At 40.6% G+C, this 19,977-nt stretch overlaps 1 long non-coding RNA gene across 1 annotated transcript in view; it reads right to left on the bottom strand.

The window, feature by feature from the left end:
- Window positions 1-19,977, bottom strand: part of LOC123328056 — a 65,009-nt gene that overhangs the window by 19,067 nt on the left and 25,965 nt on the right. The window contains exon 2 of the long non-coding RNA XR_006542788.2: window positions 18,610-18,718. This is a non-coding gene — a long non-coding RNA (uncharacterized LOC123328056). The remainder of the gene's footprint in view (window positions 1-18,609; window positions 18,719-19,977) is intronic.

The following is a 19,977-nucleotide window of genomic DNA, read 5'->3' as shown; positions in this document are numbered from 1 at the left end:
TTTCAAACATATTTTGTTGTTTTCCTTCTAGAAATATTTTCATTGGGGATTATTTGCTAATTGTCTCTGTTTCAAAACAGTGCTATAAAAAATTTACAACCCAGTCATAGAAAAATGCAAATAATATTGAAGAGTAAAAGCAAATAAAAAAGCTCCCTTCCTTCATGTTCCTTTCAAACTCTCAGTTCTGCTCTTTGACAGTCACTGTTTACATTTTTTTGTGTGTGTGCATTCTTCCAGAAATTGTCCGTGTATCTATTTATAAAAACATATATAATATCTAGTTCCCCATTACCAATTTTTACACAAATTGGTTCATATTACACATTCAGTTCTCAAACTTGTTTCTTCCCTTCACTAGTCATAATAGTGGCCCATTCCTTATCCAGAAAGGACTCTAAAACAACTTGTGAAGTTCCAGAACATTCCATTGAAGTTTTGTCTGGAATCGCACCAACTCCTACGCAAATGAACAGTAAACTTCCTTGACTCCCTCAGCCAGCAGATGCCTCCTCTTGCCCCTGGGTCTTACCTAGGAATTCAGTTCCTTTTTGTCCCACTTCACCTTGGTAACTCTTAACCACCCTTCAGGTATCAGCTTGTGATTTCTCCCACTTTCCAACATACATTTTTCTTATATCGACTGCTTTAATAAAATCATATTAATTCTAATGGTTTTGGAAATTCAAATGAAGTTTCTTGATGTAAAATAATATAATTTGCAAATAATGAGAGTTTACCTATTTCTGGTTCATCTTTATCACACTAACCAGAACTTCCAAATCAATATTAAGTGGTAATACCATAATATTATGCCCACTTTTAATAAATATGCCTTTTCTGTTTTCACTTAAAATCTGGTATCTACTGGTGGTTTGAAATACATACTCTCTACCTTATTAAGAAAGTGACTATCTCAGTTTAGTTCAGTTGCTCAGTCGTGTCCGACTCTTTGTGACCCCATAAACCGCAGCACACCAGGCCTCCCTGTCCATCACCAACTCCGGGAGTCGACCCAAACCCATGTCCATTGAGTCAGTGATGCCATCCAACCACCTCATCCTCTGTTATCCCCTTCTCCTCCTGCCCTCAATCTTTCCAGCATCAGGGTCTTTTCAAATGAGTCAGCTCTTCGCATCAGGTATTGCCAAATTATTGGAGTTTCACCCTCGAAACGCCAAAGTATTGGAGTTTCACCTTCAACATCAGTCCTTCCAATGTACACCCAGGACTGATCTCCTTTAGGATGGACTGGTTAGATCTCCTTGCAGTCCAAGGGACTCTCAAGAGTCTTCTCCAACACCACAGTTCAAAAGTATCAATTCTTTTGTGCTCAGCTTTCTTCACATTCCAACTTTCACATCCATACATGACCACTGGAAAATCCATAGCCTTGACTAGATGGACCTTTTGTTGATAAAGTAATGTCTCTGCTTTTGAATATGCTACCTAGGTTGGTCATAACTTTTCTTCCAAGGAGTAAGCATCTTTTAATTTCATGGCTTCAGTCACCATCTGCAGTGATTTTGGAGCCCAGAAAAATAAAGTTTGACACCGTTTCCACTGTTTCTCTTTCTATTTGCCATGAAGTGATGGGACCAGATGCCATGATCTTCGTTTTCTGAATGTGGAGCTTTAAGCCAACTTTTTCACTCTCCTCTTTCACTTTCATTAAGAGGCTCTTTAGTTCTTCTTCACTTTCTGCCATAAGGGTGGTATCATCTGCATATCTGAGAATACTGATATTTCTCCCGGCAATCTTGATTCCAGCTTGTGCTTCCTCCAGCCCAGAGTTTCTCATGATGTATTCTGCATAGAAGTTAAATAAGAAGGGTGACAATATACAGCCTTGACATACTCCTTTTCCTATTTGAAACCAGTCTGTTGTTCCATGTCCAGTTCTAACTGTTGCTTCCTGACCTGCATACATACTTCTCAAGAGGCAAGTCAGGTGGTCTGGTATTCCCATCTCTTTCAGAATTTTCCACAGCTTATTGTGGTCCACACAGTCAAAGGCTTTGGCATAGTCAATAAAGCAGAAATAGATGTTTTTCTGAAACTCTCTTGCTTTTTTGATGATCCAGCAGATATTGGCAATTTGATCTCTGGTTCCTCTGCCTTTTCTAAAACCAGCTTGAACATCAGGAAGTTCACGGTTCACATATTGCTGAAGCCTGGCTTGGATAATTTTGAGCATTACTTTACTAGCGTGTGAGATGAGTGCAATTGTGTGGTAGTTTGAGCACTCTTTGGCATTTCCTTTCCTTGGGACTGGAATGAAAACTGACCTTTTCCAGTTTTGCGGCCACTGCTGAGTTTTCCAGATTTGCTGGCATATTGAGTGCAGCACTTTCACAGCATCATCTTTCAGGATTTGAAACAGCTCAACTGGAATTCTATCACCTCCACTAGCTTTGTTTGTAGTGATGCTTCCTAAGGCCCACTTGACTTCAGATTCCAGGATGGCTGGCTCCCGGTGAGTGTGAGTGATCACACCGTTGTGATTATCTGGGTTGTGAAGATCTTTTTTGTACAGTTCTTCTGTGTATTCTTACCACCTCTTCTTAATATCTTCTGCTTCTTTTATTATTTTAGAGAATATGAATGGTTTGAGTTTTATTAAATGCCCTTTTGGCATCTGTTGAGATGACTGTGATTTTTTATATGACTTATTTATATAATGTAGCACAGGAAAAGCTTCCGAATGTTGAATCTTGATTTCTTTCTTGGAATAAAATATTTTTGGTCTGGAAGATTAAAAACACACATTGTTGCTTTCTCTTTCTCACATTTTGTTTAGCATTTTTTGCACTTATATTAATGAGAAAGGTTAATAATAAATATTTTTTTATGAGTTGAGAGAAGTAGCTTAGAATGAGAGAACATCAGCATTTAATGGAGTAGCTAGTCTCTCAACTTAGGTCAGAAATGCCTTATATTATAAATGAAAAGCAACTGATAATCTAATAGATAAGAAAGTACCCTGTGAATCTTATTAGCATGAATCCATATCATCTCATCGTCTGTGGATAGATCAAATTTCCCAACCTATAGTTCTTAGAAGGAGGAGCAGAGGTATAAAATATAATAGGCATGAGGACTGCCTGTATGCAGTCAGCCATACCAATTGCCACAAATTCCTAGGTCAAAGGCCGTCCTTATTTTCAACATGCAAAAATATTACAAAATTACTTCATTATAGAGATATCACAGTTTTCTTCTGCTTTTTAGTTATTTTGACTATCTGAGGACTTAAAGTGAAAGTGGAGTCACTCAGTTGCGTCCGACTCTTTGCGACCCCATGGACTGTAGCCTATCAGGCTCCTCCGTCCATGGGATTCTCCAGGCAAGTATACTGGAGTGGGTTGCCATTTCCTTCTCCAGGAGATCTTCCCAACCCAGGGATTGAACCCAGGTCTCCCGCATTGTAGGCAGACACTTTACCATCTAAGCCACCAGGGAAGCTCCCATCTGAGGACTTAAACCCATATACTAATATCTTTTGGGGAATTTGCTTTTCATTTGCCTTAAAAGGGTTCTATTTTTCTTTTTCCCATTCTGTGACACAAATATCTTTAAAGGTCTGTTGTTTTAGGACCTCTAATATTCAGGAACACCAGCACTTTTGTAATGCTGAAGGTAATATGCAAATAACTCAGAGGTCATTCAGCCTGTTCAATGCAAGTTTTCTATCACACACACAATAACTTTCTTAATAACCATTTAAAAAAGAATTCCTGGAGTACCTCTAAACTCAAAAGAATTGAAGTCATTTAGTCTTTCTGAAGCTATAAAGGGACAACTTTGCTTTGATTTCTGGCTTAATTCACTGACTGATACCCCAACACAAATCTTTGGCTGAAATTACTTTATCAGATCTATGCTAGGCATTAGTTATTCATGTGGCTTTGTAGTAACATTTGTTTTTCTAATTAATGTTCACTCTTAGGCATAAAATCTGGGTTGAGAATTTAAATGATTCAGCCAGTGACTGACAAATGTGGAAATCATTCCTAGCTCCAATGATTCTGTTACATCTCTCTTCATATAACTTTCTTCAGGACACTGGTTCTCTAAAATTAAAAATATCCTGACGGAGTTAGTTCTTTTATATCTTCTTGTGGACAATGTTTCCTTTTCTTGTAAGTCTACTTGAAAATGGTCAAAGTAGGCATAATGTTACTTTTATTGCAGCCAAATTATGCATTATTTAACTTGGCTCACATAATTTATCCCTTATGCACAGAAATTACATCTATCATAATCACAACCCCATCTTTGCCTTTGGGTACAATGGCACCCCACTCCAGTACTCTTGCCTGAAGGATCCCATGGACGGAGGAGCCTGGAAGGCTGCAGTCCATGGGGTCGCTGAGGGTCAGACACGACTGAGAGACTTCACTTTCACTTTCATGCATTGGAGAAGGCAATGGCAACCCACTCCAGTGTTCTTGCCTGGAGAATCCCAGGGACGGGGGAGCCTGGTGGGAGGCCGTTATGGGGTCGCACAGAGTCGGACATGACTGAAGTGACTTAGCAGCAGCAGAATATTCAGAAGATAAAAGGGGGTTACCCCTTCTAGTAAGATTATTCCTGCATAAGAATATGTGTATTTTTCAAGAGTTACACAATGTGAGGGTTTAACAATAAATAACAAACTTCATTTCCCTAACGCCACAGGTACTTCCTGCAAGGCCAGCTAAAGTTATTAGTAAAGATCATAGAAGAGAAATGCCTCTAAATTATCTCTCAATTCTTATAGCACATTTTCTGCTTTTCGGTACACATGTTTAACATTCCTGAGAAGTTTGCTACATGTTAATAGAGTTACCCCCTTCACAGATCACTGCCTCATTGTGGTGGAGGGGCTTGTGTAGCTCAATAAAGTTATGAGCCATGCTGTGTAGGGCCACCCAAGACAGACAGGTCATAGTAGAGAATGCTGACAAAACATGATCCACTGGAGGAGGCAATGGCAAACCACCCCAGTATACTTGCCGTAAGAACCTCATGAACTGTATATAAAAAGACAAAAAGATACAACACTGAAAGATAAGTCCCCTCAGGTTGAAAGGTGTCCGATATGCTACTGGGGAAAAGCGGAGAACGACTACTAATAGCCCCAGAAAGAATCAAGTGGTTGGACCAAAGCAGAATCAACACACAATTGTGGATGTGTCTGCTGATGAAAGTAAAATCTGATGCTACAAAGAACAGTATTGCAAAGGAACCTGCAATGTTAGGTCCATGAATCAAGATAAATTGGACATGTTCAAGCAGGAATAAACATTGACATCTTAGGAATCAGTGAGCTAAAATGGCTGGGAATGGGCAAATTTAATTCAGATGACCATTATATCTATCTACTACTGTGGGCAAGAATCCCATACAGAAAATGGAGTAGCCCTCATAATCAATAAAGTTTCAAACTCAAAAGAGTTTGAAATGTAGCACTTGGGTGCAACCTCAAAAATGACAGAATGATCTCAGTTCCTTTTCAAGGCAAGCCATTCATAGTAATTCAAGTCTATGCCCCTATCATTGATGCCAAATAAGCTGATCAGTTCTATGAAGACCTGCAAGACGTCCTAGAACTAACACCAGAAAAAGATGTTCTATTCATCATTGCAGATTGGAAAATAAAAGCAAAAGATACCTGGAATAACAGGCAAGTTTGGCCTTGGAATACAAAATGAAGCAGGGCAAAGGCTAACTGAATTCTGCCAAGAGAATGCACTGGTCATAGCAAACACCCTTTTTCAACAACATGAGAGACAATTTTACACATTGATTGCATTCTTTGTAGCTGAAGATGGAGAAGCTGTATACAGTCAGCCAAAACAAGACTTGGAGCTGACTGTGGCTCAGATCATCAGCTTCTCATAGCAAAATTCAGGCTCAAACTAAGGAAAGCAGGGAAAACCACTAGGCCAGTCAGGTATATTCTGAACACATCATCTAAAATGCTGGGCTGGATGAGTTACAAGCTGGAATCAAGACAGGCAGGAGAAATATCAACATCAGATAGGCAGATGATACCACTCTAATGGCAGAAAGCAAAGAGGAACTAAAGAGCCTCTAGATGAGGGTGAAGGAGGAGAGTGAAAAAGCAGGCTTAAAATTAAACATTAAAAATACTAAGATCATGGCATCCAGCCCCATTACTTCATGGCAAATAGGAGGGAAAAAGGTGGAAGCAGTGACAGATTACCTCTTCTTGGGCTCTAAGATCACTGAGGATGATGACTGCAGCCATGAAATCAGAAGACGATTGCTTTTTGGCAGGAAAGCTATGACAAACCTAGACTGTGTTGAGAAGCAGAGACATCACTCTGTCAACAAAGGTCCATGTAGTCAAGGCTATGGTCTAATCAGTGGTCACATATGGTTGGGAGAGCTGGACTGTAAAGAAGGCTGAGTGCCAAAGAATTGATGCCTTCAAACTGTAGTGCTGGAGAAGACTCCTGAGAGTCCATTGGACAGCAAAGAGATCCAATCAGTCAATCAAAATCAACCCTGAATATTCACTGGAAGGAATGAATATTCCTTCAGCATTCCAAAAAGCTGAAGATTCAGTATTTTGGTCATCTGATGTATCTGATGTGAACAGCTGACTCACTGGAAAAGTCCCTGATGGTGGGAAAGATTGAGGGCAGAAGAAGAGGGCATTAGAGCTTGAGATGGCTGGATGGCATCACTAGTGAAATGGACATGAATTTGGGCAAACTCCAGGAGATGGTGAGGGACAGGAAGGCCAGTATGCTGCAGACCATAGGGGTCACAAAAAGTCAGACATGATTGGGTATCTGAATAACAATATATTTACATTAAGAAAAATATTTTTATATTTGTAAATAAAGCAAAAGGATAGGTACATACATTTTTACTATGTTCACTGAAAAAAAAAAAAAAAAAACCACAACCTAAAAGTTAAGAAATATGTTTTATTCAGCAGACTTACTAAGAACTTAAGCCAAGGATATAGCCTCTCAACAGCTTTGAGGGACTGTTTGCAACCAGTAAGGGAGGAGCCAGGATATATAGGAATTCTGGCCAAAAACAAAACAAAAAACCCAGGTTGTCTAACATCAAAAGATTGCTGCTAATTGAAGAAAAACTAGACATCTCAAGTTAATGAGTTTAGTACTTTTCTATGTATGGGAACATGCAAGATTCTGGATTTACTGAAATTATTCTTTAGATATGCACCCTAACCAGGTGACGTGTGTAGGCTCCCCACCACTGCCCTCCCTCTGCCTTCAGAATTGGACCATAAAGAAGTCTGAGCATTGAAAAACTGACGCTTTTGAACTGTGGTGCTGGAGAAGACTCTTAAGAGTCCCTTGGACTGCAAAGAGATCAAACCAATCAATCCTAAAGGAAATGAAACTAAAACTGAAGCTCTAATACTTTGGCCACCTGTTGATGGGAAGAGCCAACTCATTGGAAAACACCCTGATACTGGGAAAGATTGAGAGCAAGAAGAAAAGGGGGTGACAGAGAATGAGATGGTTGGATGGAATCACCAACTCAATGGACATGAATTTGAGCAAACTCCAGGAGTTAGTGAAGGACAGGGAAGCCTGGAGTGTGGCAATCCATGGGGTCACAAAGGATCAGACACAACTTAGCGACTGAACAACAGCATGCACCTTAACTACTCGAGCCAGTATCCTGTTTTTCTTAATCCTGAATCCCCTCAGGGTGCACCACTGGGTGGGGGTTCGGGGTGGCTGCAGGGACTGATGGCTTGGTAGCTCAACATCCTTTGTTTACTGATATGACCTAGATAGCATATTCAAAAGCAGAGACATTACTTTGCCAATAAAGGTTCATATAGTCGTGGCTATGGTTTTTCCTGTGGTCATGTATGGATGTGAGAGTTGGACTGTGAAGAAGGTTGAGCGCCGAAGAATTGATGCTTTTGAAGTGTGGTGTTGGAGAAGACTCTTGAGAGTCCCTTGGACTGCAAGGGGATCCAACCAGTCCATATTCTGAAGGAGATCAGCCCTGGGATTTCTTTGGAAGGACTGATGCTAAAGCTGAAACTCCAGTACTTTGGCCACCTCATGCGAAGAGTTGACTCATTGGAAAAGACTCTGATGCTGGGAGGGATTGGGGGCAGGAGAGAAGGGGACGACAGAGGATGAGATGGCTGGATGGCATCACTGACTCGATGGATGTGAGTCTCAGTGAACTCGGGGAGTTGGTGATGGACAGGGAGGCCTGGCGTGCTGCGATTCATGGGGTTGCAAAGAGTCAGACACGACTGAGCGACTGATCTGATCTGATCTGATTCTTTGTCTTCCCGTGTTATTCTAAAGCACTAATGGCTCTATCCAAATATTATTTAATTCCTGATTAGGGAATTATATTTTTGCTTGACTTACTATTTGGTCTTCCCAGGTAGTGCTGGGAAGTGGTAAAGAACTTGCCTGCCAATGTAGGTAGATGTAAGAGACACGGGTTTGACTCCTGTGTTGATAAGATTCCTTGGAGGAGAGTATGGCAACCCTCTCCAGGATTCTTGCCTGGAGAACCCCATGGACAGGGAGCCTGGCGGGCTACAGTCCATAAGGTCTAGAAGAGTCAGACATGACTGAAGTGACTGAGCACAGCACAGGAGCTAGATTCTATAAAATTAGACATTAATTTTTGATTTCTCTCTGGAAATAAAGGTAACCCCAGTTGTTTTGGTTTTCTTGCCCTGCAGGACATTAACTAGTTTATCAGATCAGATCAGTCGCTCAGTCGTGTCTGACTCTTTGCGACCCCATGAATCGCAGCACACTAGTTTATAGCTGTAAGCAAATTCTTTTCAGCTTTCCTTTCACTGGAAAGGAAAGGAATCTTGAGTTCCTCAGAATCTTCCTTGAATCAGCTTTGCCATCTTCATGATTTCCTCAATAATGGTTAAGAAATCCTTGACCCATCCTCACTATAATACTTGTATAATAAACAAGTCTTAATTTTTAAAACTTTGATAATTCTCATGTTTAATACAGTTTACTTTTGAATCCAAAGTGTCCTATATGCTATTCTCCTAAAGCTCTTCTCAACACAATATGAAGGCAGGTAGTTTCAAATACTGTAAAACACAAGAACTATAACCCCCTGAGGCATATTTCTAAATACAAACATCAAGTAAACCTTTAAAAAAAAAAAAAGTCCTATCCTTGCTAAGCATATGAACAAGGTTTTTTCCCCTTAAATTAACAAACTATAAAGTTATGCATACAATTTAATAGGTTGCATTAGGCCAATGTTTCAGATGCAACAATTAGAAAAATAAAGAAATTCTTTAAATTGTATTGTTAAAGACATCATAGTGAAGTGGAAAAAAAAGGGCTGAACAATACTCCAAAGGTGGAAGAACCCCTTCAAATAAGTCATGCTGGCAAGCAGTTTTTTCCCTGGATGAATTGGCTAGTTCTTGCCTTGGATTACAGATTAGATTTGGTGCAGGTATTAGAAGTAAAATGGGTGAAAGAAAAACTCATGGGTCTTTGGTGGTTATAGAAGCTGGCATAACAGATTGGAACCTGAGGAGCCTATACAAATACTAATCAAAAGAAAGCCAGGAAGGCAATACTCATATCAGAAAATGGACCTTAGAACAGGAATACTACCTGAGATAAAAATAAAAATTACATAATGACTAATTATAAATTCGCTAAGAATACATCAAAAAATATTAAGTGCACATGGACATACAGAATACAAGAAGCAAAGAGAGTAGAATTGAAAAAATAAAGAAAAATTCCAAGTTGTGATTGGTGATTTCAATATTTTTCTTTCTATATTCAATAAAACAATTACACCAAAAGTCAGTAAGAAATTAGAAGACCTAAACAACAGGTCAAACAGATTAAACTAATTAATTTTCATAAAACACTCAACCAAAAACAACATATGTCATATTTACAAGAAAATATGAAACATTCATCAAGATAAATGATATTCTGGACCATAAATCAAATAACATTTAAAAGAATTAAAGTCATATAAGTTTTCATAACATAATTTAAAAGATTTCTGAAACAAATCTTCTATTTGGAAAAACTAGAAGTCCTCCTTTTATTTTATTTTTTTTATTTCATGGCTGCAGTCAGATTCTGCAGTGATTTTGGAGCCCAAAAAAATAAAGTCAGCCACTGTTTCCACTGTTTCTCTTTCTATTTGCCATGAAGTGATGGGACGGGATGCCATGATCTTCAGAAAACATTCAGTTGAGCTTTAAGCCAATTTTTTCACTCTCCTCTTTCACTTTGATCAAGAGCTCTTTAGTTCTTCTTCACTTTCTGCCATAAGGGTGGTATCATCTGCATATCTGAGGTTACTGATATTTCTCCTGGCAATCTTGATTCCAGCTTGTGATTCTTCCAGCCCAGCGTTTCTCATGATGTACTCTGCATATAAGTTAAATAAGCAGGGTGACAATATACAGCCTTGATATACTCCTTTTCCTATTTGGAACCAGTCTGTTCCATATCCAGTTCTAACTGTTGCTTCCTGACCTGCATACATACTTCTCAAGAGGCAGGTCAGGTGGTCTGGTATTCCCATCTCTTTCAGAATTTTCCACAGTTTATTGTGATCCACACAGTCAAAGGCTTTGGCATAGTCAATAAAGCAGAAATAGATGCTTTTCTGGAACTCTCTTGCTTTTTCAGATCCAGCAGATGTTGGCAATTTGATCTCTGGTTCCTCTGCCTTTTCTAAAACCAGCTTGAACATCAGGAAGTTCACGGTTCACATATTGCTGAAGCCTGGCTTGGAGAATTTTGAGCATTACTTGACTAGCATGTGAGATGAGTGCAATTGTGTGGTAGTTTGAGCATTCTTTGGCACTGCCTTTCTTTGGGATTGGAATGAAAACTGACCTTTTCCAGTCCTGTGGTGACTGCTGAGTTTTCCAAATTTGCTGGCATATTGAGTGCAGCACTTTCACAGCATCATCTTTCAGGATTTGAAATAGCTCAACTCGAATTCCATCACCTCCACTAGCTTTGTTTGTAGAGATGCTTCCTAAGGCCCACTTGATTTCAGATTCCAGGTGAGTGGCTCTAGGTGAGTGACCACACCATCGTGATTATCTGGGTGATGAAGATCTTTTTTGTACAGTTCTTCTGTGTATCCTTGCCACCTCTTCTTAATATCTTCTGTTTCTTTTAGGCCCATACAATTTTTGTTGTTTATTGAGCCCATCTTCGCATGAAATGTTCCCCTGGTATCTCTAATTTTCTTGAGATCTCTAGTCTTTCCCATTCTATTGTTTTCCTCTATTTCTTTGCACTGATCACTGAGGAAGGCTTTCTTATCTCTCCTTGCTATTCTTTGAAACTCTGCATTCAGATGGGTATATCTTTCCTTTTCTCCTTTGCTTTTTGCTTCTCTTCTTTTCACAGCTATTTGTTAAGGCCTCCTCACACAGCCATTTTGCTTTTTTGCATTTCTTTTTCTTGGGAATGGTCTTGATTCCTGTCTCCTATACAATGTTGTAAACCTCCGTCCATAGTTTTTCAGGCACTCTGTCTATCAGATCTAGTCCCTTAAATCTATTTCTCACTTCCACTGTATAATCATTAGGGATTTGATTTAGGTCATACCTGAATGATCTAGTGGTTTACCCTACTTTCTTCAATTTAAGTCTGGATTTTGCAACTTGGAGTTCATGATCTGAGCCACAGTCAGCTCCCAGTCTTGTTTTTGCTGATTGTATAGAGCTTCTCCATCTCTGGCTGCAAAGAATATAATGAATTTGATTTCGGTATTGACCATCTGGTGACGTCCATGTGTAGAGTCTTCTCTTGTGTTGTTGGAAGAGGGTGTTTGCTATGACCAGTGCATTCTCTTGGAAGAACTCTATTAGCCTTTGTCCTGCTTCATTCTATAGTCCAAGGACAAATTTGCCTGTAGTCCAGGTGTTTCTTGACTTTCTACTTTTGCATTCCAGTCCCCTATAGTGAAAAGGACATCTTTTTTGGGTATGAATTCTAGAAGGTCTTGTAGGTCTTCATAGAACCATTCAGCTTCAGCTTCTTCATCATTACTGGTCGGGGCGTAGACTTGGACTACCATGATATTGAATGGTTTGTCTTGGAAATGAACAGAGATCATTTTGTTGTTTTTGAGACTGCATCCAAGTACTACATTTCGGACTCTTTTGTTGACTATGATGGCTACTCCATTTCTTCTAAGGGATTCTTGCCCACAGTAGATATAATGGTCATCTGAATTAAATTCACCCATTCCAGTCCATTTCGGTTCGCTGATTTCTTTAGTATCAGTTCTTTGGTGCTCAGCCCTCTTTATAGTCCAACTCTCACATCCATACACGACCACTGGAGAAACCATAGCCTTGATTAGACGGACCTTTGTTGGCAAAGTAATGTCTCTGCTTTTGAATATGCTATCTAGGTTGGTCATAACTTTCCTTCCAAGGAATAAGCGTCTTTTAATTTCATGGCTGCAATCACCATCTGCAGTGATTTTGGAGCCCAGAAAAATAAAGTCAGCCACTGTTTCCATTGTTTCCCCATTTTTGCCATTAAGTGACAGGACCGGATGCCATGATCTTAGTTTTCTGAATGTTCAGCTTTAAGGCAACTTTTTCTCTCTCCTCTTTCACTTTCATTAAGAGGTTCTTTAGTTCTTCTTCACCTTCTGCCATAAGGGTGGTATCATCTGCATATCTGAGGTTATTGATATTTGTTCCAGCAATCTTGATCCCAGCTTGTGCTTCCTCCAGCCCAGTGTTTCTCATGATGTACTCTGCATAGAAGTTAAATAAGCAGGGTGACAATATACAGCCTTGACGTACTCCTTTTCCTATTTGGAACCAGTCTGTTCCATGTCCAGTTCTAACTGTTGCTTCCTGACCTGCATACAGACTTCACTCTTGTCATAGCCTGTATGCAAATGTTCCTAGCAAATGTATTAAAATCACCAAAATTTGGTAGTAAGTTATAGGCATTATTCATAATAGTCAAAAAGTGGGAATAATTTGAATATTTATCAACGAATAGGGAAAGATTGACTGCAAAGAAGCACAGGCACAATTCTGGGGAGAAGTGTAGAAGTCATGTAAGAATGTGAGAGCAGGACCCTAAAGAAGGCTGAGCACCTAAGAATTGATGCTTTCAAACTGTCATGCTGGAGAAGACTCTTGAGAGTCCCTTCGACTGCAGGGAGATCAAGCCAGTCAATCCTAAAGGAAATCAACCCTGAATATTCACTGGAAGGACTGATGCTGAAGCTCCAGTACTTTGGCCCTCTGATGGGAAGAGCCAAATTATTGGAAAAGACCCTGATGCTGGGAAAGATTGAGGGCAGGAGGAGAAAGGAGCAACAGAAGATAAGATGGTTGGATGGCATCACCAACTCAATGGACAGAGTTTTGACAAATTCTGGGAGATAGTGAAGGACAGGAAAGCCTGGTGTGCTGCAGTCGATGGGGTTGCAGAGAATCAGACACAACTTAGTGACTGAACAACAACATATAGGCATGCCTATTTTATCGTGCTTCACTTTATTGTAGTTTACAGAGATACAACATTTTTTACAAATTGAAGGTTGTGGCAACCCTACATTGAACAAGTCTCTTAGTGCCGTTTCTCCAATAGCATTTGCTTTCATTTCTTTGTCACACTCTGATAATTCTTCATATATTTCAAAATTTCCTGTTATTAGCATATCTGTTATGTTGATCTGTGATCTTTGATGTCACTATTGCAACTGTTTGGTGCACCAAGTACTACACCCATGTAAGAGAGCAAAGTTAATAAATGTGTGTGTTCTGACACCTCCACAGACCTGTGTTTCCTCTATCTTGCTCCCTCTCCTCAGGCCTGTTTGCCAAGACACAACAATTTTAAAGTTAGGCCAATTATTAACCCTACAAAGGCCTACACATGTTCAAGTGAAAGGAGGAGTCGTATGCTTTCATTTAAAATCAAAAGCCAGAAATGATTAAGCTAAGTGAGGAAGACACACAGAGAGCTGACACAGGCCCAAAGCTAAGCCTCTTACCTCAGTTAACCAAGTTACAAATGCAAAGTTCTAGAAGGAAATTAAAAGTGCTACTCCAGTAAAGGAATGAATGACAGGACAGCAAAACAGCCTTATTGCTGATAAGGAGAAAGCTTCAGTGGTCTGCATACAAGATTAAAATGGCCACAACATTCTCTCTAGTGGAAGCCTAATGCAGAGCAAGGCCCAGTGCTCTGCAATTCTGTGAAGGCTGGGAGAGGTGAGGAAGCTGCAGAAGAAAAGTTTGAGGTGAGCAGAGGCTGGTTCATGAAGTTTCAGGAAAGAAGCCACCTTCATAACATATCAGTGCATGGTGAAGAAGCAATGCTGATGTAAAAGCTGCAGCAAATTATCCAGAAGATCTAGCTAAGGTCAGTAATAAACATGGCTACACTAAACAACAGATTTTCATTGTAGACAAAACAGTCTTATACTGGAAGAAGATGCCATCTAGGACTGCCCGTTAGAGAAAACAAGTCAGTGCTTAGCTTCAAAACTTCAAAGGACAGGCTGACTTTATCATAGGCTAATGTAGCTGGTGACTTTAAGTTGAAGCCAATGTTCATTTACCATTCTGAAAATCCTAGGGCCCTTAAAAATTATGCTAAATCTACTCTGTCTGTCCTCTATAAACAGAACAACAAAGCCTGGAGAGCACAACATCTGCTGACAAGATGGTTTACTAAACATTTTAAGCCCACTGTTAAGACCTACTGCTCAGAAAAAAAAGATTCCTTTCAAAACATCACTGCTCACTGATAATACACCTAGTCATCAAGCTCTCTAATGGAGATACATGAGATTCATGTTGTTTTCATGCCTGCTAACACAACATCCATTCTTCAGCCCACTGATCAAGGAGTCGTTTCAACTTTCAAGTCTTTTATTTTTTAACGAATACAATTTGTAAGGCTATAGCTGTCATGGATAGTGATTCCTTTGCTGGATCTGGACAAAGTAAATTGAAAGCCTTCTGGAAAAGATTCACCATCCTGGATACCATTAAGAACATTAAGGATTCATGGTAAGAGATCAAAATATCAACATTAACAGGAATTGGACGAAGTTGATTCCAGTCCTCTTGAATGACTTGGAGGGGTTCAAAACTTCAGTGGAGAAAATAATTGCAGATGTGGTAGAAACAGCAAGAGAACTAGTATTAGAAATTGAACTTAAAAATGTGACTGAATTGATGCAGTTTCAAGATAAAACTTTAACCAACGAGGAGTGCCTTTTTATGGATGAGCAAAGTGGTTTCTTGAGATGGAATTTACTGATGGTAAAGATGCTGTGAATATGCAGCGGCAAGGTTTTGAAAGAACTGACTCTAATTTTGAAAGAAGTCCTACTGTGGGTAAAATGCTATCAAATGGCATCACTGCAAGCTACACAGAAATTGTTTGTGAAAGCAAAAGCCTACTGATGCAGCAAACTTCATTTCTGTCTTATTTTAACAAATTGCCACAGCCACCCCAATCTTCAGCAACCACCATTCTGATCAGTCAGCAACCTCGAGGCATGGGCCTCCCTGATGGCTCAGTGGTAAAGAATCTGCCTGCTAAAGCAGGAGACATGGGTTCAATCCCTGATCCGGAAAGATGCCACAAGCCATACAGAGCAAACTAAGCCCGGGAACCACCACTCTTGAGCCTGTGCTCTAGAGTCCAGGAACTGAAACTACTGAACCCATGTGCCATAACCACTGAAGTTGACACACCTAGTGCCCATGCTCCACAAAAAGAAAAGCCACTACAATGAGAAGTCTATGTAACACTACTAGAGAGTAGCCCCCACTCTCCCAAACTAGAGAAAAGCCAATGCAGCAGCAAAGACTCAGCACACCCAAAAATAAACAAATAAATAAAACTATTCCTTAAAAAATAATTGAGGCATGACCCTCCACCAGCAATAAGATTATGACTTGCTGAACACTCATGTGATGGTTAATATTCTTCAGGGGTAACATATTATTTAATTAAATTAAATATATTTTTAAAGATATAATGCTATTTCACACTTAACAGACTACCAGATCAGTCACTCAGTCTTTGAGTGATTCTTTGAGACCCCATGAATCGCAGCTTGCCAGGTCTCCCTGTCCATCACCAACTCCAGGAGTTCACTGAGACTCACGTCCATCGAGTCAGTGATGCCATCCAGCCATCTCATCCTCTGTCGTCCCCTTCTCCTCCTGCCCCCAATCCCTCCCAGCATCAGAGTCTTTTCCAACGAGTCAACTCTTCGCATGAGGTGGCCAAAGTACTGGAGTTTCAGCTTTAGCATCATTCCTTCCAAAGAAATCCCAGGGCTGATCTCCTTCAGAATGGACTGGTTGGATCTCCTTGCAGTCCAAGGGACTCTCAAGAGTCTTCTCCAACACCACACTTCAAAAGCATCAATTCTTCGGCACTCAGCCTTCTTCACAGTCCAACTCTCACATCCACACATGACCACAGGAAAAACCATAGCCTTGACTAGACGAAACTTTGTTGGCAAAGTAATGTCTCTGCTTTTGAATATGCTATCTAGGTTGGTCATAACTTTCCTTCCAAGGAGTAAGCGTCTTTTAATTTCATGGCTGCAGTCACCATCTGCAGTGATTTTGGAGCCCAGAAAAATAAAGTCTGACACTGTTTCCACTGTTTCCCCATCTATTTCCCATGAAGTGATGGGACTGGATGCCATGATCTTCGTTTTCTGAATGTTGAGCTTTAAGCCAACTTTTTCACTCTCCACTTTCACTTTCATCAAGAGGCTTTTTAGTTCCTTTTCACTTTCTGCCGTAAGGGTGGTGTCATCTGCATATCTGAGGTTATTGATATTTCTCCTGGCAATCTTGATTCCAGCTTGTGTTTCTTCCAGTCCAGCTTTTCTCATGATGTACTCTGCATATAAGTTAAATAAACAGGATGACAATATACAGCCTTGATGTACTCCTTTTCCTATTTGGAAGTACTCCTTTTCCTATTTGGAACCAGTCTGTTGTTCCATGTCCAGTTCTAACTGTCGCTTCCTGACCTGCATACAAATTTCTCAAGAGGCAGATCAGGTGGTCTGGTATTCCCATCTCTTTCAAAATTTCCACAGTGTATTGTGATCCACACAGTCAAAGGCTTTGGCATAGTCAATAAAGCAGAAATAGATGTTTTTATGGAACTCTCTTGCTTTTTCAATGATCCAGCGGATGTTGGCAATTTGATCTCTGGTTCCTCTGCCTTTTCTAAAACCAGCTTGAACATCAGGAAGTTCACGGTTCACATATTGCTGAAGCCTGGCTTGGAGAATTTTGAGCATTACTTTACTAGCATGTGAGATGAGAGCAATTGTGCGGTAGTTTGAGCATTCTTTGGCATTGCCTTTCTTTGGGATTAGAATGAAAACTGACCTTTTCAAGTCCTGTGGCCACTGCTGAGTTTTCCAAATTTGCTGGCATATTGAGTGCAGCACTTTCACAGCATCATCTTTCAGGATTTGGAATAGCTCAACTGGAATTCTATCACCTCCACAACTTTTATATGCACTAGAAAACCAAAAAATTCACATGACTCTACTGTGGTTATCACTTTATTGTGACAGTCTGGAACTGAATGTGCAATAATATCTCCAAGGTATGCCTGCATCTTGATAGTGATGGCATATGTAAAAACTCAAAGAACTATATAGTAAAAATGGTGAATATCTCACTATTTTTATTCAGGTATACCTCAGTAAGCCTGAATTTAAGAAAAACTAGTGAAGAAATAATTTTTCATTGTTTAGTAGCTAAGTTGTGTCTGACTCTCTTGCAACCCCATGGACTGTAGCCTGCCAGGCTCCTCTGTCCATGGGATTTCCCAGGCGAGAATACCGGAGTGGATTGCCATGCCCTCCTCCTGGGGATCTTACCAACCTAGGGTTAGAACCCATGTTTCCTGCATTGGAGGCAGACTGTTTACCACTGAGGCACCTGGGAAGCCCAAAGAAGTAATACTGAATAAAAAAAAATTAATTCTAAAAAATAGGAGAGAAAGAAAAAAGAAAGAATGGATAAGAGAAATTAAAAGGATAAGTCAATTATATGAGTAATTATATGAAGTGCAAATGGATTAAACACTTCAATTAAATGGCAGATTTCCAGACTAGATTTAAAAAAAAACTCAAGTGTGTGTTGTTACACTTTAAATACAAGTACACAGACTGAAAGCAAAATAATGAAAATATATATCATACAAACCATAATGTAAAGGAAGCTTGTGTGGTTACACTAATATCAGACAAGGTAAACTTCAAGGCAAGAAGTGTACTAGAGATATAGGGTAGCATTTCCTAAAGATAAAAGCATCAATTCATCAATTCATCAAAGCAACAATTCAAATCCTGACTTTTTACATCCAAAATAACATAGTTTCAAACATGATAAAACAAAAAACGGAGAAATAGACATAACCCCTATTTTAGTTTAATATATCCTTCTCTGGTATGTTAGACTTAAAAAAAAATTATATAAGTTATATAGATTCTTTGAACACAATTACTAACAAATTTAATCAACTTTATACACTAACCATAAAAAGTGTGTGCCACATTCTGGCCACCTACCTGTGCCAGGGACACGGCAGTAGCTAACTGTCCAGCCAGGCAGCAGCGGCAGCGGAAGCTGCTAGGCGGAGAGACCAGTTTTCTCAGTTGGAGCTTCTCATCTCTGTCCCTGGAAGGAGTTTCAGGCATGAGGATAGAGTGGTCATCCACAGCCACCAGTTCAGCCCCGGGGTCCGAGGCCTCTCCACATCTATGTCAATATGTCTGTGATAGGATGCCCCCACAGCTACGTCATACATCATTACGTCTGTGATTCGGGAGTCCCCGCAGGCACATCAGACGTCACTATGTCCGATTCGGGTGCCCCCATAGCTACATCACTCATCACTACTTCTGATATGGGAGTCTCCACAGCCACGTTAGGCCTCACTACATCTGTGATACTGGCATCCCCACAGCTACATCAGACGTCACTACGTCTGTGATACTGGCATCCCTTGAAGCTACGTCATACGTTGCTACGTCAAACGACACTACGTCTGTGATTTGGGTGCCCCCACAGCCACGTCACTACGTCTGATATGGGCGTTCCCACAGATACGTTACACGTCACTACGTCTGATATGCACGCCGCAACGGTTACATCATGTGTCACTTCGTCTGTGATTCCGGTGTCCCCAGAGCTACGTCATATGTCAGTGTGTCTTTGATTCAGGCACCCCCACAGCTACGTCATACATCACTATGTCTGTGATTCGGGTGTCCTCGCAGCCACATCAGACCTCACTACGTCTGTGATTTGGGCGTCCCCACAGCTACATTAGACGTCACTCTCTGTGATTCGGGCGTCCCCACAGCCACGTCAGACGTCACTACGTCTGTGATTCAGATGTCTCCACAGCTACATCAGATGTGACTATGTCTGTGATTTGGGCGTCCCCACAGCTACATTATAGGTCTGTGTTAGAGGTGTCAGGGGTAATGAGGCTGCTTATAATCATCACCAAGAACTGCCCTTTGGGTCCCTCTGAACCACTGCCTCATGTGCTATTCATGTGTCGCTCAGGGCTGTGGGGCTGGCCGAGCTCCAGGACCAGCCAGCCTTTAAGGTGGGACTCAATTTAGCTGCAAAGGGGGACATGTGGGGGCAACAAACTTGGTCTCCAGTTCCGCCCATCAGCAGGCGCCCCAGGCCTTTCCCAGCCTCTCGTGCCATTTGGTTACTACTCAGCTGCCTCATCACTTTGGGACTTCCTGTCCTTGGGGGTCTTGCTTCCCAGGCCTGATGCCAAGGATCTTGGGCTCTTTCTCCTACCCAGAGCCCTGGGTGCCATCTGCCCCCAGTGGCTCTGGCTCCTCAGAGCTGTAGGATCTGCTGACCAAATCTCACTAATGGATCTTTCTGGCCATTCCTGTTCAGCTGCAGTC

The sequence above is a fragment of the Bubalus bubalis genome, chromosome 11, assembly GCF_019923935.1.
Source record: "Bubalus bubalis isolate 160015118507 breed Murrah chromosome 11, NDDB_SH_1, whole genome shotgun sequence".
NCBI classification, from domain to species: Eukaryota; Metazoa; Chordata; class Mammalia; order Artiodactyla; family Bovidae; genus Bubalus; species Bubalus bubalis.
This window is presented reverse-complemented; position numbering and strand designations above follow the sequence as displayed.